At 37.7% G+C, this 20,181-nt stretch overlaps 1 protein-coding gene and 1 pseudogene across 1 annotated transcript in view; one reads left to right on the plus strand and one right to left on the minus strand.

The window, feature by feature from the left end:
• LRP6 (LDL receptor related protein 6) overlaps positions 1-20,181 on the minus strand; it is a 175,395-nt gene that overhangs the window by 108,169 nt on the left and 47,045 nt on the right. The window lies entirely within an intron of this gene.
• LOC124501172 (bublin coiled-coil protein-like) lies at positions 12,051-12,303 on the plus strand (annotated as a pseudogene).

The following is a 20,181-nucleotide window of genomic DNA, read 5'->3' on the forward strand; positions in this document are numbered from 1 at the left end:
ACCTGGTCTGGGATGCCGCCATTTTTCTCCACATCACCAACAAGGTGGGGCTTCAGGGAATGGACAGCGGCCCACAGTGGATGGGGGACCCACCTATACCAAACCACACCCCTCCACACCTGGTAACTGCACATCTACCTGCAACTGACGCTAACCAACCAGACAGCCTCTCCTCCAGACCAGCGCTGTCAGTGGATCCAAGGCACCCAGAGGTTTTGCATTTTGATTTAATTCTTGGTCAATTCTTATTTTATGTGTACACACACACACACACACACACACACACACGTGTGTGTGTATATTTTTTTTTCCTTCCCTTTCTCTTTCTTTTTTCCCTCTTCTAGTCTGGTTATTCTGATTGTTGGTTTGTTTAAGAAGACATATTTAATCTATTCTCTTTACACCTGTTCTGTATCTCCTTCTTTATTCTCCTCTCCCTCTCTCTGGATTAAACCGCATAGTTTCTCTCCCAATCAATTTTCTTTTATTTTTCCCCACTCCTGTCATTTCTCTTTTTGTATGGGTTAAGGATTCTTCTACCACTACCACCACCACCGCCACCCCCCCCCCCGCTTTTCTTCTTCTTCTTTTTTTTTTTTTTTTAATTTTTTCTTCCAAGGTTACTTCAATGAACAAATCAAAGCACACCTGGTGGAGGGTCCAAAACAACCACTACGAGTAGGGAGATACAGCAACCAGAATCACAACAACAGAGAGCACACAACACACTCCAAAAAACACTTCCTGAAGGGCCAGGCCCCAGACAGTGTATGACCCCTCTTTAATACAGTACTGCTCACAGGTGCAGGATACATAACAAGTTTTTAAAACACATAAAGGACAGAAAACTAGTCAAAATGATGAAATGGAAGAATTCTCCTCAAAAGAAATTCCAGGAAGAAATGACAGCTAAAGAATTGATCAAAATAGATATAAACAATATAAGTGAACAAGAATTTAGAATAATAGTCATAAGATTAATCTCTGGGCTTGAAAAAAAACATAGAAGACAGCAGAGAATCTATTGCTGCAGAGATCAAGGAACTAAAAAATAGTCATAATGAATTAAAAAATACTGTAAATGAGGTGCAAAATAAACTGGAGGCAGTAACAGCGAGGACTGAAGAGGCAGAGAAGGAGAATAAGTGAAACAAAAGATAAAATTATGGAAAAAGATGAAGCTGAGAAAAAGAGAGATAAAATTCTAGACCACGAGGGGAGAATTAGAGAACTAAGTGATTTAATGAAATGAAATAATATCCATGTAACAGGAGTTCCGGAAGAAGACAGAGAGAAAGGGGCGGAAAGTGTACTTGAACTGGCAAATTCTGAAAGGCTAGGGACACATGGGCCTTAACCTACAAGGGTAGATGCATCAAGGGTAGTAGCAGACCTATCTACTAAAATTTGGCAGGTCAGGAGGGAGTGGCAGGAAATATTCAATGTGCTGAATAGGAACAATATGCAGCCAAGAATCCTTTATCCAGCAAGGCTGTCATTCAGAATAGAAGGAGAGATAAAGGTTTTCCCAAACAAAAACTGAAGGAGTTCATCACCACTAAACCAGCCCTATAAGAGATCCTAAAGGGGACTCCGTGAGTGGAATGTTGCAAAGACTACAAAGGACCAGGGACATTACCACAAGCATGAAACCTACAGATAACACAATGACACTAAATCCCTATCTTTCAATAAAAATGCTAAATGTAAATGGACTAAATGCTCCAATCTAAAGACACAGGGTATCAGAATGGATTAAAAAAAAAAACAACAACAAAAAACATCCATCTACCTGCTGTCTTACAAGAGACCCATTTTAGACTTGAGGACACCTTCAGATTGAAGTGAGGGGATGGAGAACCACCTATCATGCTACTGCAAGTCAAAAGAAAGCTGGAGTAGCCATACTTTTTTCAGACAAACTAGATTTTAAACTAAAGGCTGTAACAAGAGATGAAGAAGGGCATTATATCATAATTACAGGGTCTATCCATCAAGACGAGTTAACAATTATCCATCAAGAAGAGCTATGCACCGAATTCAGAAGCATCCAAATATATATAACAATAACATAAGCAATCTTATTGGTAAGAATGTGGTAATTGCAGGGGACTTTAATACTCCACTTACAACAATGGACAGATCATCTAGACAGAATATCAATAAAGAAACAGTGGCCCTGAATGATACACTGGACCAGATAGACTTGACAGATATATTCAGAACTTTTCATCCAAAAGCAGAATACACATTTTCTCTACTGCACATGGAACATTCTCCAAGATACAGCACATACTGGGTCACAAAACAGCCCTCAATAAATATAAAAGAAATGAGATCATACCATACCATGCACATTTTCAGATCACAATGCTATGAAACCTGAAATCAACCACAGGAAAAAGTTTGGAAAACCTCCAAATGAATAGAGGTTAAAGAACATCCTATTAAAGAATGGAAGGGTCAACCAGGCAATTAAAGAGAAAATTTAAAAATATATGGAAACAAATGAATGAAAACACAAAAGTCCAAACCCTCTGGGATGCAGCAAAGGCAGTCCTAAGAGGAAAATACATTGCAATCCAGGCCTATCTCAAGAAACAAGAAAAATCCGAAATACAAAATCTAATAGCACACCTAAAGGAACAAGAAGCAGAACAGCTCAGAAACCTCAAGGCCAAGGGAAGAAGAGAAATAATAAAGACCAGAGCAGAAATAAACAATAAAGACTCAAAAAAAAAAACAAAACAAAACAAAACAAACAACAAAAAAAAAACCAGACCAGATCAATGAATCTAAGAGCTGGTTTATTGAAAACATAAAATTGATAAATCCCTAGTCAGACTTCTCAAAAAGAAAAGAGAAAGGACCCAAATAGATAAAATCACAAATGAAATTGGACTTATCACAGCAAACCCCTCAGAAATACAATTATCAGAGAATACTATGAAAAGTTGTATGTCAGAAAAATTGACAAATTCCTAGACACCCAAACACTACCAAAACTCAAACAGGAAGAAATAGAAAATTTGAACAGACCCATAACTAACTAGTGAAGAAACTGAATCAGTTATCAAAAATCTCCCAACAAATAAGAGTTCTGGGCCAGATGGCTTACCAGGGGAATTCTACCAGACATTAATACCTTTCCTTCTCAAGCTGTTCCAAAAAAACAGAAATGGAAGGGAAACTTCCGGACTCATTCTCTGAAGGCAGCATTGCCTTGATTCCCAAACCAGACAGAGACCCCACTAAAAAGGAGAATTACAGGCCAATATCCCTGATGAACATGGATGTAAAAATTCTCAACAAGATACTAGCAAATTGAATGCAACAGCATATAAAAAGAATTATTCACCGTGATCAAGTGGGATTCATTCCTGGGCTGCAGGGCTGCTTCAATATTTGCAAATCAATCAATGTGATACATCACATTAATAAAATAAAGAATAAGGACCATTTGATCCTGTCAATAGATGCAGAAAAAGCATTTGACAAAATATAGTACCCTCTCTCAATAAAAACCCTTAAGAAAGTAGGGATAGAAAGAATATACCTAAACATCATAAAAGCCATATATGAAAGGCCCACAGCTAATATCATCCTCAATGGGGAAAAACTGAGAGCTTTCCCCCTGAGATCAGGAACACGACAGGGATGTCCACTCTCACTACTGTTGTTTAACATAGTGTCGGAAGTCCTAGCCTCAGTAATCAGACAACAAAATGAAATAAAAGGCATCCAAATTGGCAAAGAAGTAGTCAAACTTTCACTTTTCGCGGATGACATGATACCCTACATGGAAAACCCAAAAGACTCCACCAAAAGCTGCTAGAACTGATACAAGAATTCAGCAAAGTCACAGGATACAAAATCAATATACAGAAATCAGTTGCATTTCTATACATCAATAATGAAGCACCAGAAAGAGAAATCAAGACATTGGTCCCATTTACAACTGGGCCAAGAACCAGAAAATATCTAAGAATAAACCTAGCCAAAGATGTATGCTGAAAACTACAGAAAACTTATGAACGAAATTGAAGAATACACAAAGAAATGGAAAAACGTTCCATGCTCATGGACTGGAAGAATATTGTTAAAATGTCAATACTACCCAAAGCAATCTACACATTCAGTGTAGTCCCAATCAAAATAGCACCAGCATTCTTCTCAAAGCTAGAATAAACAATCCTAAAATTTGTATGGAACCAGAAAAGACCCCGAATAGTCAAAGTAATATTGAAAAAGAAAACCAAAGCAGGAGGCATCATGATCCCGGACTTTAGCCTCTACTACAAAGCTGTAATCATGAAGACGATATGGTACTGGCACAAAAACACACACATAGACCAATGGAATAGAACAGAGAACCCAGAATCATACCCACAAATGTATGGCCAACTAATCTTTGACAAAGCAGGAAAGAGTATTCAATGGAAAAAAGACAGTCTCTTTAGCAAACGGTGCTGGGAGAACTGGACAGCAACATGCAGAAAAATGAAATTAGACCACTTTCTTACACTAAACACAAAAATAAACTCAAAATGGATGAAAGACCTAAATATGACACAGGAAACCATCAAAACCCTAGAGAAGAAAACAGGCAACAACCTCTTTGACCTCACCCTCAGTGATTTCTTGCTCAACATATCTCCAGAGGCAATGGAATTAAAAGCAAAAATGAACTTTGGAACCTCATCAAGTAAAAAGTTTCTGCACTGCAAAGGAAACAATCAACAAAACTAAAAGGCAACGGACAGAATGGGAGAAGATATTTGCAAATGAAATATCGGATAAGAGTTAGTATCCAAAATCTAATAAAGAACTTACCAAACTCAACACCCGAAAAACAAATAATCCAGTGAAGAAATGGGCAGAAGACATGAATACACGCTTCTCCAAAGAAGACATCCAGATGGCCAACAGACACATGAAAAGCTGCTCAACTTCATTCACCATCAGGGAAATACAAATCCAAACCACACTGAGATACCACCTCACACCAGTCAGAGTGGCTACAATTAACAATTCAGGAAACAACAGATGCTGGCAAGGATGTGTAGAAACAGGAACCCTCCTGCACTGTTGATGGGAATTCAAACTGGTACAGCCACTCTGGAAAACACTGTGGAGGTTCCTCAAAAAAATTAAAAAGAGACCTACCCTATGACCCAGGAATAGCACTGCTAGGAATTTATCCAAAGGATTCAGGAGTGCTGATGCATAAGGGCACAGGTACCCCAATGTTTTTAGCAGCACTTTGAACAATAGCCAAATTATGGAAAGAGCCTAAATGTCCATCAACTAATGAACGGATAAAGAAGATGTGGTTTATACATACAATGGAATACTACTTAGCAATGAGAAAGAATGAAATCCTGCCATTTGTAGCAACGTGGATGGAACTGGAGGGTATTATGCCAAGTGAAATAAGTCAGTCACAGAAAGACAGATATCGTATGTTCTCACTCATATGGAACTTGAGAAACTTACCAGAAGACCATGGGGGAAAGGAAGGGGGAAAAAATTGTTACAAACAGAGAGGGAGGGAGGCAAACCGTAAGAGACTCTTAAATACACAGAACTGAGGGTTGGTGGGGTGGCGGGGGGAGGGGTGTGGAGAGGGGAAAATGGGTAATGGGCATTGGGGAGGGCACTTGTTGGGATGAGCACTGGGTGTTGTATGTAAGCTCCCAAAACTAAGAGCACACTGTATACACTGTATGCTAGCCAACTTGATAATAAATTATATTTTTTAAAAAGTTGTTAATAAATTAGCTCAATTAGAATTTTAGTAATAAAATTATTTGTATGCCACTGCTTATCAAAGCTAATAGATAATTCTCACACTATTTAATAGTAAAAAATATACCAAGTCATGTTACTTCAAGGTTAAAAGCTTCAAATACAAGTGAAAATGAGACATTTGTCAAGATGAAAATTTGATAAAAATTTAGAAGTAAATCTTGCTGATACCTTCATTTGTTCAAATATTTAAAATGTAAAGTAATAAATTTCATCTATAAATACTAAAATTTCCCTATGTTACCTGATTAACATTTAAGTTAAAAACTCACTACAAGTTTAATATAGAAAGAGAAAGAGCCACAGGAAGTAGAAAAACACAGAAGTATTTTATAAATTACCAAGATATTATTCAATTTTTTAAAATGTACTAAGCACCTATTAGGAGCTAAGCATCATCCTTGACATAAGAAATACAAAAATAAGCAAGGCAAAACAACTGTTCCTATGAAACCTGCATCTAGGCAAGGAGTGATAAACGTAGCAGGAGATGTATGAACAGGGTGCTAAGAGAGTACAAGGAAGTGATACTTAATCAAGCTAGTAAATGTTAACAGTTGTCAATAAAAGCTTGCCAGAGAAACAGTACTTTTATTTAGGCAGTTCCCAAAATGAGAAACAGCATTCCAGGAAGACACAGCATATGCAAAAGACATCAGAAGTCATGACACATTCAATAAAGAGCAAGATCAGTAGAGCTGCAGAATATAGTAGATTGAGGGGAACACCTGCCAACAAAAGAAATCCCACAGAAGGGACCTATTCTGATGTGCAAAGAAGCTTGAACTGCATGACCTATAGGTGATGCAAAGGTATTTTAGACTCTAAACAGAAAATTAAAGCAGTAAGATGATCGTTTTAATCACTGGTGATAAGGTGAAGAAATTCAAGAAAGAAAAGCAAAGCACAAAACTTCTGAAATATTCCAAATGAGAACTGATGAAAACAAAAGTGGAAAGATGGAACAATGTGGGAGAAGAAAGATAAATGATAGAGCAGGATGGCTCTCAAGAGCTGGCAAATGTGAATGAGTCCACATTGGTGTCATTCAACAAAACGGAATAGAGACAGAGTTTAGGGGGCAGCATGATGACTTCAGAGAAGGATGAAATGAGCATCTTTATCTCATTGTTTTTCCTTCTACAACCATGGAACCACTCAACAGAGTAAAAGAAAAATTAGTGCAAAAATTAGGAGAGTTGGGCAGAAAAGGTAAATAAAATAAAAAGGGTCTTACTTAGTAAAATAAAAAGTTGGGCCATAGGAACAGGGCAAAAGAAACTGCAATAAAAAGCTGCATATGAAACCAAACCAGCCCCAAAGTGTAGGAGTCATGCCACATTCTAAGAACATAATGTGACATATAGAAGGTGAAATTTTACAACCAGTGAAAAAAATTTTGACTACTCTAATGAAAGTGAAAAAAAAAAAGTATCATGCGAAATTCATACACTCTTCCTCTTCCTGACCCCTGCACCAGTTCCATCTTACTTTGGTTAGTAAATTGGGCTTTTAAGTGAAGTGGAGGTTGGAGAATTCAAGGATATGTTTCCTGATAGAACAACAAAGAAAAAAAAGAACTGTGAAGAAGTCGGCTATAATTCCATGCTTCCCCTCTACTTGACTGTGTTTGTATCACATTTTAACAATAAGTGGTGATTGACAAAAGACAGTGAAAGCATTCATTTTAGAGGTTGTTTTTTTTTTTTAAAGAAAATGTACAGTAACCATATGAAAAAGATTCTACTATTGAGGGACAAGAAAGAACATGGGGATGGCTCTATTAAATAGACTCTTTGCTGTGATAATATTCATCATAATGGAATTCTACATATATAAACTGGTTATCCTGGAGAAAATTAGGTTGCTAAGAATGATCCTTAAACACTCAGTCTAGTTGACTAATTTCAAAAAGTTGGACATAATATAAAGAATAAATTTAATTCAGAAATAATACTAATATACCACTCTAAGAAGATAAAGTTTATAAACCTGGAAGTAAATAACATACTAAATCCATTTAATTCCCTATTATCAAACAAAATGCTAACTATAGTACAGGCATACCTTGTTAAATTGCGTTTCACAGATACTATGTTTTTTTGTTTTGTTTTGTTTTTACAAATTGAAGGTTTGTGACAACACTTTATCAAGAAAGTCCATCAGAACCATTTTCCAACAGCACTTTCTCACGTCATGTCTCCGTCACACTTTAGTAATTCTCCCAATATTTCAACTTTTCATTACTATTATATTTGTTATGGTGATCTGTGATCATCTCACTTTGTAAGCTCAAATAATGGTATGCATTTTTAGCAGTATTTTTTAATTAAGGTATATACATTGTTTAGACATAAGGCTATTGCACACTTAACAGACTACAGTATACAGTAATAGACTACAGTATAGTGTAAATATAACTTTTATATGTACTGGCAAACCTAAAAGTTCACTTGACTCACTTCACTGTGATATTCACTTTATGGCCGTAGTATGGAACTAAACCCCCAATATCTCCAAGTTATGCATTTTCCCAAATTGCTATTGTCTACAATCCTTTCTGAAGAAATCATAGGTGATGCATTTTGAGGTCCTTTAAATATAATAGAGGATATACTGTCTAGAATGTCTCTCTCCTCCTTCTATACTGTCATAAATATCCTGATTCTTCAGACGAGTTCAAATGTCACCATTAGTGATATTTGGTGAAGAATTTCATGACTCCCTCAAGCACACTCTCCCTGTACATTTCAATATCCCCTGTACATCAAATACATAAAATATTAGGGCTCTTCACACATTTCCCACCCCTCTATATTCCAGGTCCTTGCCTTACTTATTACTGTAACCCCTATCACAAAACAATCTAATATAATGGCAAGAGTATGTACAGTCAGCACTCAAATGCTTAATAATGGTTTGCATTCACCTGCTCTTGGGACATTTTGTATGTGTGTATTACAGAAACCATAACCTTAAAAAATAAAGGCAGAATTTTATTTTAACAAATATCATTATTCTTCTACTATGTTCCAGTTACAAGCTGTTTGCTATTCCTTGAACGTGCAACAGCATGAAAGAGTCTGGCACACAGTGTTCCTACTGACTAAAAACTATTACCCATTTCCATACCTTGTCCCTCTGGAAATCAACTGCTCAGCTAGAAAAGGTCAATCTGAAATAGCCCCCAAAATAAAACTGAATACTCTCTCCTTTGTTCCCCTACTGTACAGACTGATATAGAAATACCTGTAACACTTCACTGCAACAATATTTCCCCTAAATTTAAAACTGGTTTATACCTAATAAACCCATATAATTAGTCTACTCAAGACACATTTTGCTACAAGGTCACATTAGAGGGTATACTAGAACATCCCATCGCTCAAAACCAGAAGTTATACATAGATAGTTTCATGGACTTTTTTTTTAATGGCCTGGTGGAGAGAATTTATGTTTTCAAGGTAAAATTACTTCAGTCACGCCTTTAATTACTATCGATTACAGAAATCCCAAAATTAGTTTTTGAGGAGAATCTTGCCTTTACCCTTGAATATTTCCTCAGTTCACCTCTCCAGCTCATCTTACCTGCTTTTACAAAATTGCACTTTGCCCTGATGCAACAGGGATAAATGCCAAAGAAATCTATGACTTGTGGGTATTATAATGGTATTGTTCATTACATTATATAGCAGCTTTCTTATGAGGACTAATGGGGGTAAAAATCGGTTTCATTATTAGGAGTCAAGATGACTTCTCAGAGAACGACATCTACCTAAAGAACATTAACTCTTATAATTGGTATTTTCTTTTTTAGATTGGCTTAGATTTTTCCTGGGGCCCATTCCAGTTACAAAACTTATAGTTCTATTAACTCTCTTCTTCCTTTATGTCCACCACCATACCTCATTCACTCTTTCAACATTAAAAAGGGGGGAAAATAGAACCAATACTCAAATCATGGCAAAGATAGCCACAAATCCTATGATCATTCACTTACAAAATGTCTGCCATGGATACCTGGCATCTGAGGGGGCCATCTAGTATCTAAACTACCTTCCTATGCTTAAAGAATCTTCCACTTTATGAGACAGAATCACTTGAAACTAAAGAAACTGAAAGCAGCAGCTATTTGCTTTCCGAACCTCCCTTGCAAGTGGGACAGGTGCATAAGATTTGGGTTTTGCCAGTCAGACAAACCAAGAAAAGGAGGAAGAGGAGGCAGAGAAGAAGGAAGCAACAGCAGAGCAGCACAGCAAGGACCACAAGCAATCCATGCTGGTGAGGTTGGGGGCAATAGCAAAAGAAAATTAAATCTAGTTTGAATTAATTCAGCCTTCTTTAATCCACTTTTGCAAAAAGAACTAGCAGCAATTTTAGGAATATCTGTTTTAGGAATATCTGTTGCCTCATGTCAGTGAGAGTACAAATAGTGGCAAATATGCTACCTAACATCCAGTGCTATCACTGGATCACATCTGTGGTATGATTTGTAGCATTGTTCCTGGCTACAGATTCGAAGGCTGGTTCTCCTACCATTTAGGAAATAACCCAATATTATTAGGAGTAACCCAATAACCTCTTTAAAAATACTTTTTCTGTTTAAATCACAGGGACTTCTGTTACTTAAAACGATGGGGATGCCTGGGTGGCTCAGTCGGTTGAGCGTCCAACTCTTGATTTTGGCTCAGGTCATGATCCCAGGGTCGTGGGATTGAGCCCTGTGTCCAGTTTCACACTGGGCATGGAGCCTGCTTTAGATTCTCTCTCCCTTTGCCCCTCTCCGCCACTTGCTTGCTCTCTAAAAATAAAAATAAACTGTGAACACGAACATCAATTTTTAGATCCAAATACCACCCAAAAGCATCACTTTAAAGTTTAGACAGTCACTTCAACTCTTCTCCCAACAAGGCCTCATATAACTACCCCCATTCGCAACATCTTACAAATGGTGTGTTTTCAAAAGTCTCACAGCTCTTCCTTCAATCTACCGGGACTCCTCTCATAAGGGCCAATGTCAACATCCATGAGAATGACTGGCAGAGAAAGACCAGGGAAATCACATCCTGAACCTTCCATCTGTGGTCTTACCTAAAACAGTATCTTGATGAAAACTGATATAAAGAGAACAATCTGTGACAGAAAAGCCAACTTAACATTAAAACTTGTGGGGCGCCTGGGTGGCTCAGTTGGTTGGGCGTCCGACTTCAGCTCAGGTCATGATCTTGAGGTCTGTGAGTTCGAGCCCCGCATCAGGCTCTCTGCTCACAGCTCAGAGCCTGGAGTCTGTTTCAGATTCTGTGTCTCCCTCTCTCTCTCTCTGACCCTCCCCTGTTCATGCTCTGTCTCTCTGTCTCAAAAATAAATAAACGTTAAAAAACATTTTTTTAAAAATATAAATAAAACTTGATATTTATGTCACCATAAACAATGAAACAATGAACTGTTAAAGGAAGAAAACTCAGCTAAACTGTCTGATTTATTCACACTTTCGTAACTTCAAAACCCAATCATCAGTCCTTGAATATTCAGAAACTAGAATTGTAAATATAGCAATTATGCTATGGTATGAAAGTCCATCCCCCTTAAAACTCGTATGTTGCAATCTCGACTCTCACTGTGATGGTATTAGGAGGTAGGGCTTCTGGGGGTAAATAGTCACTAGGGTAGAGCCCTCATAAATAGGATTACTGCCCTTACTAATAAGGCCCAAGAAAGCTCCCCTGTCTCTTCTACTTTGTGAGGTTTCAGTGAAAAACAGCCATCTAGAAAGCAGGCCCTCAGCAGACACCAAATCTGCCAGCACCTTGATCTTGGATCTTCCAACCTCCAGAACTGAGAGAAATAAATTTCTGCTATTTTTAAGTCACCAGTAATGGTATTTTGTTATAGAAGCCTGAACAGACTAATACAAGTTTTCTTTAACATAGTGTTTCTTAGACTGTGCTCCCTCCTCCACACATATACACACACACTAATGATGATGACGATGCCACCATCACCACCACCAGGATGAAATACCAAAAGCATAAATTTTCAATCCCAGCAGCATTTGGGAATGACTTACTTCAGAAACTCTTAAAAATATCAGGAAAAGAAAAAAAGAAACTCTTAAAAATATCAATAACTTCGGCTCTTCCATCAGAGATTCTGATTAAATTGGTCTGGGTTGGGACCCAAGCATCAATATTGTCTAAAAGCACCTTGACCTTTCACCCAACACAGCATTCCATCATAGCACAATGTCAGGCCCCAACAGGGACCTGGGCATGCCGATGGAGGCAGGCACAAAAGGCAAGGATGATGGCTTCTGGGAAGCAGAACATGCTGCCGTCAACTCCATGATGGACCAGATCAACTCCTGTCTGGACCACTTAGGAGGAGAAAAATGACCCCCTCCACGCCTGCCTCCAGAAGCTGCTTGAGTCCACCCAGCAGATATGCCTTGCATTCCAGCAGCAGCTCAGGAAGGTCCCTAACAATGCCAGTTCCTAGGCTCTGGGAGCCACCAACCAGCTACAACCCTGGGTTATGTTCTGGCCTGGGCACTCACCACCTGGGTTAGATACCTTCTCATGGGCTGGCCTGCGAGTCCCCTGGTGAGTCTGCCTGCCTGGGCCATCCTTCTGGTACTCCCCTTGGCATGCCTGAGCCAGCCCCCACCACCCAGCATCCTCTCCTAGGGTCAGGTGTGGACTTGCAAACCACCCACCTTGCCTGTCTGCCTAATTCCAGAGCACTCCCCACTCTGCCCAGGCCTTGAGCATCCACATTAAATACTCTCCAGCAAAAAATAAATAAAAATAAAAGATCCTCAAGGAATTCTAATTCACTTAGGGCTCAAAACTAGTGAAGAAGAATCCGACTTTCTGAAGCATCTGTTTGTCCTTAGCACTCTGTTCTTTTACAGTGGTGGTAATGTATTTAACTCACTAGCCAGTTGGCCCTAAATATTAGTTAATAATTAGCTCTTAAAGCTATGGAAGATCATATTAGGAAGAAAAGCACCAAATAAATTACTTCCCACACAACAGTCTTCCATATTTTCCTCAAAAGTTTTATAACTTGAGAAGTAGAATTTTTAGATTTCACAATTACTGCTTAAATTTTACTGAGTATAAATATCCAAAGATCTGTGAAGATAAAAATAGACTGTCAAACTTCTATTACAAATTCAAGCTTTTAGTATCCAATTCTTTACACATATAAATATTTAGTGGTAACCCTCAGTGATGTTTTAGTTTGCTTCTTCACTCAATATATTATACACACCAGAGTCTCATTTTACTTATAAGATATGAACAAATGAATATAATTAAATATCCTTTAAACGCTTGTATTCTCAGTTTAGAAAATTCTGCCAAAGTGGTAAAAGAGGCATTATGTTAACTTACCTACGAATTTTCATAAAAATATACACAATATAAATAGTGCAGTCACTTTGACACTGTATTACTTTGACACTGGGTGACTTACATCAACCATTAGCTATTCTTAATAAAGTGTGAAAAAGATCACAAAACTAATGCTTTCTTGTTGTTGTTGTTGTTTTTATTTTAGAGAGAGACAAACAGCGAGCATACGCGAGAGAGAGGGGCAAAGGGAGAGAGGTACACAGTCCCAACTAGGCTCCATGCTCAGCTCAGAGCCCAACACATGGCTCAATCCCATAACACAACCTGGGACACAACCTGAACCAAAATCAGGAATCAGACACTTAACTGACTGAACCACTGTGGTGCCCCACAAAACTAATGTTTTTTAAAATAATCATAAATTTTTTGTTTTGTCCTTCAAGTAGGTCCAGTCAAATAGGAGAAGCCATCGTGCCTTTAAGAAAACTGCATTACTCGAAACCAATTAATAATGCTGAGATTTCACCTGGGAAAACTGGTATACTTCCAAATGTTTAAACACTCCTGAAAATAAAAAGCCATCACTTTTCACTCTTTTTCAAATCCACATAAATCAACAGAGAAAAGTCTGCAATCTTAATCAGACACCCACAGTAGACCTACTGTTTGTGGGGGGGGAAAGGGGGGAGATTAAGATTCTTTGACAAAACTACAGACTCCATTTTTTTCTGAGACTCCAAAACTCAGAATGAAACAGTAGCTAGAAAATCTCCAGTCTTCTGATAATGGTGCTAATTTTAGAGCTACCTGGATACTAACTAGGGCCAAAAAGCAAGAATTAGTTACTTCCAACTTCACCCTGGAATCAAACAAGTCAAAGAAAAAACTTCAAGGTAACCACAGAAAATAACAAAAGAGAAACAGTTATTTAATACTTACTTTTTAAAACATCAGAAACACGTATTTTAAATAGGATGACTTCACACCGATTTACTTACCAAAAGAATATAAAGCAACAGGTAAGATATTAATTTGCTATTAAGTTCTATATAAATACTACTTAAAAAAAACGAAGAGTACATTTCAGTAGGCATTTTTTTTAATTTTTTTTAATGTTTTATTTATTTTTGAGACAGAGAGAGACAGAGCATGAACGGGGGAGGGTCAGAGAGAGGGGGAGACACAGAATCTGAAACAGGCTCCAGGCTCTGAGCTGTCAGCACAGAGCCCGACGCAGGGCTCGAACTCATGGACCATAGATCATGACCTGAGCCGAAGTCGGACGCTTAACCGACTGAGCCACCCAGGCGCCCCTCAGTAGGCATTTCAATAGGCATTCATTAATCTACCAGAGATGGAAAGCAGGTAGAAAAGAAGAAGGACAAAATCGTTTGAAAGCTACAGAAAAAACTTTTTCCTTAAATTGAAATAACTGACAAAAAGAAAATGGGACCTGACTAGGAATTAATTTCTAATCTAACTCTCAAAATTTATCAAATTGAAAATCTAGTGTATATTTTTAAAACTCATGGTGGAGAGGGGGGTTCTCTTTAGAGTCTCACACTACTTCACAACGCCAAAAACAATTAAAGAATTAAGTATGATGTATGGTGCAAGCAAGGAGGCAACCAGTATAGACAACAATCTGTACTGGTAATATTCTATTGATTAGCTTGTATATATAGTAGGCATACCATAATTATTATGTTATTCTTTTTACCTCAATTTTAAAAATAATGTCTTGTGGGCTGGAAACAATGCAGGAGAACTTAAACTCATGATAATGACATATATAAAACAAAAGGATAATAAGCAGAGATAAAGTATACTAAGGATTTCATAAGTATACATGTCAAAAAAATCCTAGAATTTTAAGAATTCTCAAAAAAATAAAATTTTTAAAATTCTCAAAAGACTGCAAATTTGCAGATGGAAAAAACTGAATGACAAAATATAATCGATATGAAAGACAAGAAAGAAGAGAAAAGAAATGGGCAGAACAAATAGAAAACTCAAAATAAAATGTCAGATATGAATCCAAATACATGAGCAACCACAATAAGCACAAGTTGTAAAAGGACTTTAAAAAGCTTCAGTAGATGGGTGCCTGGGTGGCTCAGTCAGACTTCAGCTCAGGCCATGGTCTCACGGCTCATGAATTCGAGTCCCACATCAGGCTCTGTGCTGACAGCCTGGAGCCTGCTTCGGATTCTGTGGTCTCCCTCTCTCTCTGTCCCCGACCCCACACTTGTGTTCTGTCTTTCTCAAAAATAAATAAAAGCATTTTTAAAAAAAATTTTTTAAAAAGCTTCAGTAGAAGACAAACTTTAACAATGGATTTAAAATCAACCCAAAAACTGCAACTATATGCTACTTAAAAAAGAAACACCTAGAAAATATAAACACACAAAAAGTAAAAAGATGGAACACTATATAAATGAGGCAAAAACTTACCAGAGAAAAGTGGCTATGGCAAGCAATACCTAACAAAACTCTGGGGCAAAATGCATTAGCAGCAACTAAGTCAATAAATAATGGTATAAGTACGTTAGGAAGAAAAGTCTTTATCTTACCTCTATTTCAAAACACTACCTCAATGCACATAAAGCAAAATAGGCATATCTATAGAAAGAAACTGCCAAATTAATCACCAAGCGAAATATTTTTAACACACTTCTCTCAGCAATAAATCAGAGACTTAAAAATCAGGAATCAGAAGATTTCAACAGAACAAATTTGATTGAATGGACACATCTAGAACACTGCATTCAAAAAACACAGAATATACAATCTTCTTAAGCACACATAGAATATTTTTATTTTTTTTTAAGATTTTAAAAAAATTTTTTAAAGTAAGCTCTACGCCCAACATAGAGCTCAAACTCACAACCTCAAGACCAAGAGTCATGCCCCACGTGGAATTTTTTTTAAGTTTACTTATTTGAGAGAGAAGGAGAGACAGAGAATGGGAGCACGTGTGCTTGGGGGAGGGGCATAGAGAGAGGGATAGAGAAATCTGAACTGGCTCCCCACTGTCAGTGCAGAACCCTACACAGGCTTGATCCCAAGAACTGTGAGATCATGACCTGAGCCAAAACCAAGAGTCAGATGCTCAAATGACGGAGCGACCCAGGCACTCCAATATTTTCTAGATATAACCACACACTGGACCATAATGCAAACCTTAAGTACAGGACTACCATACATGCCACACAGTAATTGTAATTAATTAACCTAGAAATATTAACTAGGAAAAATCCATATCTGTTTCGAAATTAAGAATCACATTTCTAAAAAAACACAGTTCAAAGAAACCTCAATGGAAATTGTAAATTTCCGTTATTAGATTATTACATTATTACTAAATATTAGATGCAAATAATGAAACTTTGAGGTACAGGTAAAAATAGTACTAGGGATGTTTAAATTATAAAAGCTAAAAGGATGAGAAGTAAAGAGCTAATCCAAAAAAAGTATAAGAAAAATAAAGGGAGAAGAAATCCCTAAAGTAAAAAAATAAAATAAAAAAAGTACCACAGATTTTCCAAAAGTATAGGAACAACATGAGCTTACAAAACTACATCAAGACAAGTTTTTAGAAACCTGAATAAGCTACAACTATTAATAAAATCAAGAGAGTAAATTCATGTTTCCCAGGTGGGAGAAAAAGGGAGGGAGAACATAGCCCATACATCTACTGGTAAATTCTCTAAAATTTTCAAAGACCAAATAATTCTAATCTTAAGACAAAAATTATTGCAATGTACTGGAAAAGAAAACATTCCAGAATAGCAGAATAAACAGTATTCTCAAGTACATACAGAATATTCACAAGAATATGGGCTATGCAACAAAGAATTGAAATCATACATGGTATGTTCTCTGGCCACAAGAAAATTAGAGTAGAATATATAAGGAAAGATATCTACAAAATCCTAAAAATTTGGAAATTAACCAATACACTTCTAAATACATAACTGCAGTAGATGATTAACCTTTTCCTTACATAGGGCTGGCCTTTGCCCTCAGCCAGTGTAAGGTAATCTCTAAACCCTTGAATTGTCTTTACTAAGAGTGCCTTTTTGTTGATCTGAGGCCATAAGCCACCTCAGATAATCTAGGCTAACAATATGTAGGGGCTTTGGGCCACTCAGTGTAAGCCCAACCTCTGGGGGGGCTAGAGACTATAGTCAGCAAAGCAGGAAGTCATCATGTCTACATGACCAAACCCTAATAAAACACACACCAAGTCTCATCTGACTTCCCTATTTGGCATCACTTCACATGTTGGCACACATTGCTGGGAGAAGTCAGCGCTGTCCACACACCTAACACTACTGGGAGAAGACAACTGAAGGTCTGCACTTGGAACTCTCCTGGACCCTGTCCTGTGCACCTCTTTCCCTGGCTGATTTTTACTTGTACTGAAATAAACCATAACCAGCATATAACAACTTTCAGTGAATTCTGGAAGTCCTAGTGAATTACTGAACCTACAGGTAGTCATGACAACCCTCAATCTGCAACTGGGTCAAAAGTGAGAGTGGTTTTAGGGAAGGGGGGATAAGCAAAATAGGTGACTCGGATTAAGAGTTATAAACTTACGGTTATGAATAAGTCACAGGCATGAAAAGTCCAGCATAAGGAATATAATCAATAATACTGTAATAACTTTTTATGTTGACAGATGGTAACAACACTTATCACAGTGAGCATTTCATAATGTATATGTAATTATTGAATCGCTATGCTGTACATTTGAAACTAATATAATGTTTTATGTCAACCATACTTTAATTAAAAAAAGTAAGATCTATCAGCTAAATTTAAAGGCTTTAGAAGGGTGCCTGGGTGGCTCAGTCAGTTTCAGCTTGGGTCATGATCTCACAGTTCACGGGATTAAGTCCCTCATCAGGCTCTGTGCTTGTCAGAAACTTAAGATTCTCTCTCCTCTCTATCTCTCTGCCCTTCCCCCACTCACACACATACACACCCAGGCTCTCTCTTAGGCTCTCAAAACAAATAAATACATAAATAAATAAACAAACATTAAAAATAAATAAAAGCTTTGGAAAGAACTGTACTTTTAAATAAATGGAATGTTATTTTTTTAAATTCTGTCTAAAAAGCCTAGTAGTTTATGTTTTACTAGTCATACCCTGACTTATATGCCAACCCAGGTAGAGCCTAGGTTGGTGACTTTACCCAGGGATTAACCAGCCCTGAGAATGGGGGCCATGTGCTCCCTAGACTGGGAAACACCACCCTCCAATAGAAGCAGCATATGGCAAGGCTCAGAATCCACTGTATTTATACTTAAAACCTTCCTTCCATATCTCTAGAATGATGCTTGCAAACAACCTATGAAAGTGCCATATTCTTTGAATTCCGCAAAGTGGCTCTGAATAATAAAGCTGATTTGACAGTTTAAAACACACACACACACACACACACACACACACACACACACACACACACACAAATACACATACAAGATACCACTGCATACATATAAGAATGGGTTAAAGGAAACTGACAATATCAAGTACTAGTGAGGATGCAAAGCAACTGGAACTCTCATACACTGCTAGTGGAAATGAAAAATGGCACAGCCACTTTGGCAAATTTTCAGTTTCTTATAAAGTTAATTATAGTTACCACGGAACACAGCAATCTGACTCCTAGGTATTTACCCAAGAGTAATGAAAGAGAAATAAAAACTTAGGCTCATACATAATACGAATAGTTAAAGCAGCTTTATTTGTGACTGCCAAAACTAGAAACAACCCAAATATTCTTGAACTAATTAGTGGATAAACAAACTGTAAAGCATCCATACAATCTTACTCAGCCACAACAACAAAAACTACTGATACACACAGCAACACAGATAAACCTCAAATGCATTATTCAGCCTCAAAGAAGCCAATCTCAAAGGCTACATACTGCATGATTCCATTTATATGACATTCTGGAATAGGCAAAACTATAGGAACAGAAAACAAGTCAGTAACTGCAAGGAGCTGAGAGTGGGGGGCAAGAAGTACAAAAACACACAAGGAAATTTTGGGGGGTAGTAGAACACTTCCATATCTCAATTGTGGTGCTGGTACCGACAAAGATTCTCTGACTAACCTCTATCTAGGTTCCATTGAGTCCTTTCTCAGCTAGGCCTCAACCTTGGCCTACAAAGACTTGAACAGAATACTAACATAGCTTCTAATAGCTCAAGGCTGCATCCCTAAGATGACCCTAGTCCCTCATAAAGTGCCTGCCTGAGAAAACTCACTGCTGCCAAAAGAATTTACTGTTTGTTCCAGCCAACACCTGAACATAGGGCCCCTGTCTGCCAGTCTCTGTGGGAGGGCAGGAGCCTTGGAGAAGTGCCAGTTAACCAACCCAGATGGTTTCACACAGACCAATTTCCCCTTCCAGTTTTTTTGTAATTTATCACTCCCCTGACTCTACTGAACCCCTGCTCACCGCCTCCCTACTCCTTCATTCTCCCTTTAAAACACTGAGTTACCCATGTACAAATCAAAGTAGAATTCAATTTACACTGCATTCTATTCCACACTGCAATAATATATTACTGATTAAAATCTGAACTTACCCTTTTAACTAGGGTCCAGCTTTGTTCATCTTTTTTTTTTTAATTTTTTTTTTCAACGTTTATTTATTTTTGGGACAGAGAGAGACAGAGCATGAACGGGGGAGGGGCAGAGAGAGAGGGAGACACAGAATCGGAAACAGGCTCCAGGCTCCAAGCCATCAGCCCAGAGCCTGACGCGGGGCTCGAACTCACGGACCACGAGATCGTGACCTGGCTGAAGTCGGACGCTTAACCGACTGTGCCACCCAGGCGCCCCAAGCTTTGTTCATCTTTGACAACACAGAATTGTATGCATTTGTCAAAATTTGCAATATCATATACTAAAAAAAAGGTACATTTTACTTTATGTAACATTATACCTCAATTACAATAAGCAAAAAAACGAAAGCAACAAGTTTCTGAACC

This window comes from Lynx rufus, unplaced genomic scaffold (assembly GCF_022079265.1).
Source record: "Lynx rufus isolate CCGP_SWC_20201006 ecotype Redwood Valley unplaced genomic scaffold, mLynRuf1.p SCAF_7, whole genome shotgun sequence".
In the NCBI taxonomy this organism is placed as follows: Eukaryota; Metazoa; Chordata; class Mammalia; order Carnivora; family Felidae; genus Lynx; species Lynx rufus.